The sequence below is a fragment of the Trichechus manatus genome, unplaced genomic scaffold, assembly GCF_000243295.1.
Source record: "Trichechus manatus latirostris isolate Lorelei unplaced genomic scaffold, TriManLat1.0 scaffold00272, whole genome shotgun sequence".
Taxonomy (NCBI): domain Eukaryota; kingdom Metazoa; phylum Chordata; class Mammalia; order Sirenia; family Trichechidae; genus Trichechus; species Trichechus manatus.
In genome coordinates this window covers 1,173,314-1,183,149 of record NW_004444208.1, presented here as the reverse complement: position 1 = coordinate 1,183,149, position 9,836 = coordinate 1,173,314, and the positions used below count along the sequence as shown (strand labels likewise).

Below are 9,836 nucleotides of genomic sequence, written 5' to 3'. Positions count from 1 at the left end.
AAATCAGCCGGAAGACTCAGGTGTGTCAACCATGTTCCTTTGCAGGGTGGTGTGGGTACTGGGCCTGGTACCCAAACAACTGGCTTCTTGTACGTGCTCTGCCTTTTAACAACCACAGGCCATGGAGGAGCTGCAGAAGTCTCCGGGCCTGCTGCCTCTCTCTAGAAAGGAAGGGATGACGCCCAATGTGCCTGTTGGTCCAACCGGACGTGAATGTGTCTTGGCTGCTTGGGTTTGCTTCCGTGACTTGGCCCATGCTGTGCCTGGAAGACCTGCTCTTCTCTCTCCTCCACACAAAACATAATCCCTCCCATCCTCATGGCCCACTGCAAGCCCCACCTCCTGTGGCTGTCCCAGGCTCCTAGTGCCCTCCAGACTCACCCTCTAGCCCACCCCATCAACCCGTCCCCTTCCTCCCTGCCAGATTGAATGCTGGGATCTTCAGAATTGCTCTCTTCTCTTTCATCTGGAACCTTTATAACCAGGGCTGCCTTAGTCAGATGCCCACTGCTTCCTTTACCTTTGTTAAAAATCTTAGTAATTCTTAGCTTAGGTACCATCTCCTCTGGGAAGAATTCCCTCACCCTGTCCCACCCCCTCCACCTGGGTTGGCTGTTGCCTGAGGGTTCCATAGGCATAGTTTGATGCCTATCCCTGTGGTAAGTCCTGACTTACCACTGATACTCTCATTGACTGTGGTCCTCATACTAGATGCTGAGCTCCTAGAGGGCAAGGACTGAGGGTCTTACTCATCTTGGCATTTCCAGATGTGCTTGGTCACTGGAAAGTGCTCACCAAGTGTTCCGTGAAAGAATGAATAAACAGATTTCGACGGCAGTTATACCGTGTTACAGTTTCTCCAATTAGTTCATAACCCCCTTCCCTGAAGGGACGTACAGCATCATATATTTCTCCTGAAAGTCTCTCTGTGCCATGCTAAGTGCCTGGCACCTAGTAGGTGCCCAGAAAACATTGGTGATTTGGTTACATGATTTATGAATTATCCACCACGTTCCAGACAGTCACCACCTCCCAGCCCTTAGCATGGCCAGTGGAAAATTAATTGGTTGCAAAGTGCATATCTAATTACAACATCTCACCCCTTCCACAGAGATGCTCAAATGTTAATTATAACATATGCATCTCAATGACAGACTTTAGCGTTTAATGCAGCATTAATAAGGCCACTTGGGCCGCCCAGTGCATACACAAAGCTCCCTTTTATCAGCCATTAGGACAGACTACCTGAACCACTAAAGTCCTCATCCTTAAAGCTTTCCTGCCCCTGAAACCAAGTATTTCCCTGCAAGCCTGGCCCATGCTTAAGCAGAGATAGTTCTCCCAACGCAGAGGTCCCCACCCAGGGCCGCGCCAGCTGCCGCGGCGTTAGGCAGTGGCTTTCGGCGTCACTAAACTGGGCTGTCCCGGCTGCTCAGGCAGCTCTCGGCTCTCCAAGGCCCGCCATCCCGGGAAAGAAAGGGGAACTACATTACCCAGCAAGCCTCCCGCCGTCCTCTTCCCTTTCAAGTCCTTGCACGTGGCCGGAGGGGGGCGGGGCCTGGACGTCACTCTCCAACATTCTCCTTCCCTGCCTCGGAGCAGGGATCGTTTTTTTTTCCTTCCTCAATTCCCTCCCCCTACCTACCCCTCCCTCCCCCATCCCTTCCCTCCCTCCCTCCCCTCTCTGCTGGGTCTGCGCGCTGGGGCGCCAGGTCCCCTCCGCAGCCGGGACGCGCGGAACTCGCGACAGGAGTCGGCTCTCCGGAGCCTACTCCCTCCCTTCCCTTTCCCTGCCCCTTCCCCCACCCGGACTCGGGCTGGAGCGGCGGCCTGAGGAGCCCTGAGGTGAGCATCCCCTTGTCCGTTCTCTGCTTTTAGTCATCGGAGCTGGCCGATCGATTCCTGGACCCTGGAGGAGGGCTGGTGACGTGCGCGTGCCTATGGATAAATCCTGGAAAAGCTCCCCAAACAATTAGCCCCTTTCTCCTCCCTACGCTGCGGTCAGCGGGGAGTCCGCACCCACCACCGCCCCCTGCCCTCGGTTGCGGACGGCACCCCGCAGCCTCGTCCCCTCCCCGGGTTGGCCCAGTCCCCTGCCCCGGGGGTTGGGGGAGCCGTGGCCCCGGAGCTCCGGCGCCGAGGGGGGTTGGGGGGAATGCATGGCTAGAGCCCCGCTCGCGTTGGGGCCGCGCGGTGTGGCCGCTGTCATGTGCCGAGTGCCGACCCGGGGGGTTGGGGGGGAGGAAGGGAACGGGCGTGATTCCGCTCCCTTTTGTTTTGAAGCTCGCATTTGCTGCATCAAGCAGTTGCAGTTTAGTACTGGCCAAACTTGCAGCTGTTTCTGACGGCGCTCAGCCGAGGTAGGGAGCGCGGCTCCGGGTGGCGGCTTGGGGCCACCGGAGGGACCCCAGGCGTATGTCTCTACGCCTCCCCTCCTCCCCTGGTGACTGATTGTGTCTGTGGCCGCCGCCGTGTGTGAGTGTGTGTGCGCGCCGGTCCCCGCGGGCGCGAGGATGTCTGTGGATGGCTGTCGTCTAGACCGGCTGCAGCCCCCTCCCAGCGTCCCCGGTGAGCCGGGGGTGGGAGCCGAGGAGGATCCGAATTGGTGGATCCATTGCGGTCGCAGCTTTGGGCATTCCCCTTGGTTGTGCTTCTCTTGGCCTTTTAATGATTCCTGTTGCCGCGGTGTGATCGGGCCTACGGAATGTATCGGCCCGGCGGAGCGGGGGTTAAGTTGACAGGCTCTAAGAAAAGCCAGCTCGTGGTGGCAAGTGTTCTAAGCGGCTGGGGAGTGAGTGGGGTCCAGCTCAGGTTCATCAGCACGATGAGCAGGTGACTGTCCCTGAGGCCTGCCCTGGAGGAGACCTAGTGGGGGCGGGGGCCTGGTCTGCGGCGGAGGTCTGGGGACCAGAGAACCGCGGCCCGAGCCAGGGTGCGCCGGAAGGAGGAGTCCAGGAGACCGCGCGACTGGGCTGGATATTTCTCTCCATTGGCATTAAAAGACAATCGGAGGGCTGAGCCCCTTGCCTGGGCGGCGTGGGCTCTGTGTGGTTTCTCGGAGTTTTCAGGCTCTGGCTTGTGAGTGTGTGTGTGTGTATGTGTGTATGCGTGTATGTGTGTATGTGCAGTGAGGGGGTGCGGCGTGTCGGGGAAGGGATGGCTGGCGGTGCCGTGTGCATCCCCATCCCAGGGAGTGAGGCGTCGCCTCCCCCGCCTAGCTGTTGGTGTGTGTACACACTGCTCTGGCGTGTGTGGGGGCGGGGACCGCAGACCGCGGTGGAATGGGGATGAGCGCAGCCCCGGGTCCCCCACCCCCCGCCCCGACCCCAGCGTGGAGCTGCGGAAGCCGGGACCCCCCTCAGGTCGCGCCAGCCCTCCTGTTGGACTCGTTGTCATGTGTGTGTCCGCGCGCGTGCGCCCGGACTACTTGGAGAGGAGGTTTTGCGGCTGTGAGCTAGAGAAGACCCTGGGGTGGCATGTGATCGACCGCACGGCAGGAGTCACGCCGTCGCCCTCTCCGTGTCCGCGACGCCCCTGACTCGACGCCCCGATGGCGCGGGGACTGGTCGGTCTGGGCCCAGAGGAGCCGCGGGGGCGCGCGTGTCGCCGCCCGCACGACAGCTCGGGTTGACCTTTGCACCGAGGCGGCCTGTGGGTGCGCGTGCCTGCGCCCGCTTCTGCGTTCCGAGACCTGGGCGAATATCCGCACGCTCTGGGTTTCCACCGCCAATTCTCTGGCCTGCGAGCAGGGGAGGCCGCAGCTGCCCCGCGGCTCCCGGCGCCGCTGGTGGACAGCGGCCACCCACCTTGTCCACTGCCTGACGGGCTCCGTCTCTGCGGCGGGGGTATCATCTAGGGGCCGCGTGGAAAGGGAGAAGCCGCTGGACCTGCCGGCGGCTGGAGGCTCTGAGGGTGAAAATGACACAGCGTGAGCGCCACTGCCCGAGCTGGAGCAGAGGAAGGTGCTGCCCAGAGGGCAGGTGGGGAGGAGGCCGCCCAGCTGTCCGGGCAATGTTCCTCCTGCCTGGTCTGAGGTCTGGGCCGAAAACCTTAGGAATCTTGGCTCTGAGTAGGCGCTTTCCGCATGAGGAAACTGCCTGGCTTTAAAGAAATCCCTATAGTCCAGGAACAGAATGCACCGACCAGACATTAAAATATGTAGAGCCCCTCACAGGATGCACTCAGGTTGCCTGAGGAAACTCTCTTTGAGTATTTAAAACAGGATTCGATTTACACAGAGATCATCTCATCTCTTGTGTCAGGCGTCTGTCCCAGATACTGCATGCTCAGAGGCAGTAACTTTGTAACACGTTCTGAGTGCAGTGTCGTCAGTGATTAACAGACTGCTAGAATAATAATAATATGTTTGCATGACTTTACAGGGAAGATTTTCATATATCATTGAGTTCATTACCAGGATCTTGTCAGGTAGGGGGGTATTAACCCCATTTTACAGATGAGCACACTGAGGCTCAAGAGATGAAGTGACTTGCCTAAGTCCTCTAAGTAGGGAAAGGGCTGCTTTCCCCTCTTTGTGATTTCTCTTTTCAGCCTGTGGCTTTTTATTTAAACGGTGACCACTCTTTTTGAGAGTGGGTTCTTGGTACCTCAGGAAATACTGAACCTGAGAAAGAGGGTACATTATGCTGTTTATTCTTTGTCAGAACACTTTTGATTTGCTAACAGTTCCTAATGAGAATAGCCATTGAAGAACAGAAGTCTGCATTGGTGTTACAATCACTCATTTAATAATTTGTTGGTGGTGAATGGATTGAGCTGTGATATATCCAGTATATACCAGAATCATGCCTGCATGTAATAAATGCATATGATATATGCATATATATGTATGATATAGAAATCCTGGGTGACATAAACAATTAAGTGCTTGACTACTAGCCAGAACGTTGGCAGTTGGAACTTACCCAGAGGAGCCTTGGGAGACAGGCCTGGCAATCAGCTTCTGAAAGGTCACAGCCTTGAAAACCCTATGGAGCAGTTCTCTGCACACATGGGGTTGCCATGAGTCAGAATCGACTTGATGGTGGGTTTGGTTTGATTTTTTGGTAACAACATATATGGTACACATGTTAACGGAACACATGCGCGTGTTCATCTGAGTGTGTTCCTTCTTGAATCTGAAGTTTATTCTTTAGTTGCTGGTTTCAGAGCTGGTAAAATGTAGACCCCTGAAAAACCTTCCCAGATTTCATACCCTGCTCGCCTCCATCTCCTGGGATGGCGAAGCCCAGAAGAGAGCAAAGAGCTCATCCAGACCTGTGTGCTTTTCTCAGATTTCACGTTCGTGAAGGTTCTCAGATGCAGCCCGGGGGTTATCAAGTTTGGCCAACCAATCAACCATTCTTTCACAAGTATTGAACACCTACATACAGAGGGGCATACAAGGAGAATTTAACGCATGGTCCCTGCCTTTCAGAAATGTATTCTAGCTGTGGCTATAAGTGTAAGCAAATGTTGAGCACCTACCGTAGATTAAATACTCTGCTGAATTTGGGACATACAAACATAATATGGTTGTTACAGTGCACTAAAACTGGTGATTCAGAGCCTACAGGGGAGGAACAAACCATAAATATTTTAGGACATTACTCCTGGGACTTAGTCCATTTCACGTATGTTGGTGGCAAGGCACCCGTGATGCCAGTTCTTATCATAGAGCAAATGCAGAAGGAGGCAACAGGGAAAGAAGACTTTTAGGCACCTTGTTACCCCAGACTTCAGGCTGTTTGGAACCTCCCAGTGGGCCCAGAGGTGAGTCCTTTATAGAAGTTAGATAGCTGGTGGGAAATTACCCTGAAGCCAACCAACTGGTTGGTCCTCTGAGCAGTGAGGAGCTGACAAGATGCTCTCCATGGTGCCACCCCCAGCCGCCTCTGTTGTGCTGTGATTCAGTGCTAGGCTGTGGCTTTCTTTGGTCTTGGTCTCGCTCAGGCCCTGGCTGGGTTTGGTAGTTTCTGCCTTACAGGTCTGTGTAGGTGCTTTAATAACCAGTTGCAGTTGAGTCAACTCTGACCACATGTGTGTCAGAGTAGAACTGTGCTCCACAGAGTTTTCAGTGGCTGACTTTTCAGAAGTAAATCACCAGGCCTTTCCTCTAAGGCACCTCTGAGTGGACTTGAACGGCCCACCTTTCGGTTAGCAGCCGAACACGTTAACCATTTGCACCACCAAGGGACTCCAGTGTTTTAATATGGGTCTGCTTTTTATCTATTCCCGAACTAAATTCCACGGTCCCTGACATTGTCCTCCAGTTGCATTTCAGTTTTGGGGTCCACTGCCCTTGTTTTAAGGTTATATTGTTTGCAGTTCAGATCATGGAAGAGGAAGCAAGTAGGTAGTGGGGATGGAGAGAGAATCCCAAGCTCAGATAGAGAACAGGAGGTACAAACAGATGGGCAAATTGCAGCCTTTGAGAAGTTGCCAAGCTTGATAGCGTTTCTGCATAACTTACCCAATAATGTTGCAGCCCCTTTTGATGTTCATTTGTGGGAGGATCATGTTTGATAGAGTCAGGAGTGGGGACCCTCTACTTCTGGGCCTCACTGCTGACTCACTGGTCACCTGAGCTGGGCTGCTCACACTCCAGCATTGATTTTCTTCCTCCCTCCTATCTTATCCTGCATGCAGTTTAATTTAAAACATTGCTGCGTTGCTGTCAGAGTGATGGTGGCCTTCTCTGTGAATCACCATCATACTATCAACATCTGCCTCTTATTTCTGAATTCAGCCCAGGCCAGAGCTATGGCTCAGAACAGGGTGAGAACAGACACATCCTAGGATCCTCAGCACGCAGAGCTGGGAGGGACCTTGGAGATGATCTGATCTCCGTTTGAAGACTCTGAGGCCCAGAGAGGTAAAATGACTTGCCCAAGGGCTCAGCTAGAGGACAAGAAATCTGGATTCTGATTCCTCATCCAGTTCTCTGTCTGTATGCCATGATGCTTTCTGAAAAAGAGTTTGGTTCTCACTTCTCAAAGAGTGAGAACTCCTTTCTCCTTTTCTCTGGTCCTGGGAAAGCCTTGGGAATTCATTATTTTAGTCTCAGGATTGCTTTCCCGCAAGACTGCATTTTCTCTCTTATCCTTAATCTTTGGCATCCAGGAATGGATGGAGGCATATATTTGGAGAGGTTGTGGGCCCTGAGATCCTCCACAGCTCTTATGTTGGGCCTGTGACTTTCCTTTCCTGCTGCAGGGGCTTCAGAGTCTCCTGAGAGTGTTTGCAAGGCTGTTATGCATGTGCATGTTTTAGGGAGAGGACCTATAGCTTTCATTTGATTCTCAACTGACTCAAGTAAGGACAACAACTACTGGGGATAAGGGTGGGAAGTGGAGGTTGGATGAGGGTTGGTTGGCTCTGGGGGCCATTATAATACCCTACACTTGATTTGGCTTTACAGTTTGCAAAGTGTTTACACACAGAATATCTCATCTAGTTTTTACAATAGCCCTGTGAGACTATTATCATCCCCATTTTACAGATGAGGAAGCTGAGCCTCAGTGACTAGTGACATGCCCAAATCACTAATAAGCAGTAGAGCGGGGATCTGAACCTAGGCCTTCAGACTTCAAATCTAGTGCCCAGGGCTGAGGTGGGTCACTATCACTGATGTCATCATTATGGTTTTGTGGGTGGAGGGCCTTGAACCTTCCAGAACTCCTGTATATCCACTCTTGTCTCATATCCAGCCACCAGACTAGACCAAGTGCTAACTTACCTAGGGAGTGGGATGGATGAAGGGCAGGAGGCAGTTACCTTAGCAACAGTGGAATAGGGCCAGTTTGGGATGGTTTCATGGAAGAGGTGAATTTGGGAGTAGGTCTGCAGTGAAGAAGGATTTAGGCTGGGGCAGTGGCCCAAAGATGGCAAAGAGGAAGTTATATGTGGTTGTGGTGGGGGCAGAGCAGAATAAAGAGATGTGGCTGATCATCCTGGAGCCAGAGGGAACTTCTCAACAGTTATTGGGGGCTGTTTCTATGCCTGGCCCTGTTCTAGGCTCTGGGGCTACAACAGTAAACAGGCATAGCCCCCTGCCTTCAAGGAGCCCACTGACTAAGGGGAGAGACAGACATTTAAACAGTTAAATTCAATATGCTATGGTGTGCACAGTGGTAGAGAAAAGCCCAAGGGCCTTACTATATAGCACAGACAAGGGGTACCTGTTGTAGCCTCAGAGATCAGGGAAGGCTTCCTAGAGGAGACAGCTCCTGAGCTGCATCTTGAAAGATGAGAAGGAATTAGCAGGAGGGGAGACAGGAGAGGGGCAGCCAGGGAGCAGGAAAGTATGCACAGAGGTGCAGAGGTAGGAAGCTGCCTGGGCATAGGAAAGGAGCCACAGCAGTGTGGTCAGATTAGAGGGCGAGAGGCAGACAGGGATCGGCACTTAGGAGTTTTGTGAGCTGGGCTGGGACCTTGGCTTTGTAGGTAGGTAAAGCATGGAGCAAGGGGCTTTAAGCAGAGTGAAGGCGTGCAGCCATGGGTCAGAAGAGAACAAGACTGGGAGCTGGGGGACTGTTGGCTGACAAGGCAATAACAGGCTCCGAATGGGATCCAGGTCACAGGGAATGAGGTCCAAAACCAGGGCTATGAATCTAGGGATGGAAGGAAGGTCATGGTTTAAAAATGTGTGGGGAGTGATGTCTGCAGTGACTGCTTAGATTTGGGGGGTAAGGGGGACTCCTAGGTTTCTGGCATTGCTGACATGGTGGATGGTAGGTAGCCGTTACCCAAGTATGAAATTCTGGCTGCAGGAGCAGGTCTACTGGGGTTGGGGAGAGAAGAAAGACTGTGGGGAGTTTAATGTTAGGCGCGTTGAATTTGAATTGCTGGTAGGATAATCCGATGGTGTAATCTTACAGACAATACAACACGCAAAGTAGGAGCCCAAGGAGGAGGTGTGGGCAGGAGCTGCAGTTTTGGGAGAGGGGAAAGGTCTGCTGTAGACAATAAGAGAAGACCCCTGCCTCCCATTGTCAGAGAATCCTTTGTCATGCCCTGCGCTGGCTGTCATCAGGGAAGCCAGGCGGGATGCTGTGTCATGCTGGAGGCCCAGCTGGCAGGATTCAGGGACAGCCCAGAGCTTGCTTCAGCTGGAAGTGTTAGAGTGAATTAGGGGAGAGGCATTTTCATTTTGTAACATCCAGGAGGAGCAGAGCCTGGTCCCAGGCCCTTGGGGCATGAATAAAGGGCAGGAAGATGGGGAGCCTGACTGGAGGAGCAGGCAGCCTGGCTGCGCAGAGCAAGCTGTGGACACAGGAAGCCACTAAAAGGCTATTACAACTGAGGCAAATGGTAGAGTGCAAATTAAATAGAATGTTGCAGGTACCTCTTACTTGGTGCTACATTGTTCGCCAGCTGATGGGTTTTCGGCAGAGCGCCAATCTTTTCCATTTTGAATCCATAGGACCCAAAATAGCGCTGGGCACATAGTAGGTGCTTAGCCTATGTTTACGGATCTGCAGGGATGTGGCCAGAGGAAGTGCTTGGGGTGGGAACAAGTCCAAGAGGGGTATCCCAATACCGATTTAGAGTATTTTTAGTACCACAGTGCAGTAAAACTCTTGAAAACCTTCCAACTACAAAGCTCCTAGAAATACTGGATAGAATTTAACTAGCATCTTTTCTAATGTTGTAGGGGAAAAACATCACAAAGTCTAGTAAAGCGAAAAGAAAGTTTTATTCGGCGTATATTCAAAAGGGCAGAAGTGGAAAGTGGACAAACGTGCTGCCAGAGCCATGTCTGCCCAAGTCCAGAGAATATTACAGAATAGGCAAGAATGGGAAAATGGACAAGCGTGCTGCCAGAGCCATGTCTG

The 9,836-nt window shown here is 52.8% G+C and overlaps 1 protein-coding gene across 2 annotated transcripts in view; it reads left to right on the top strand.

The window, feature by feature from the left end:
- Positions 1 to 1,593: 1,593 nt before the first annotated feature.
- The window catches only part of CTIF (cap binding complex dependent translation initiation factor), a 312,637-nt gene continuing 304,394 nt past the window's right edge, over positions 1,594 to 9,836 (top strand). The window contains exons 1-2 of one of the 2 annotated variants that reach the window (XM_004389972.1): positions 1,594 to 1,845; positions 2,284 to 2,360. The gene's annotated coding sequence lies outside the window, so the exon portion shown is untranslated. The remainder of the gene's footprint in view (positions 1,846 to 2,283; positions 2,361 to 9,836) is intronic. The other variant, XM_004389973.1, reaches the window with a different exon arrangement.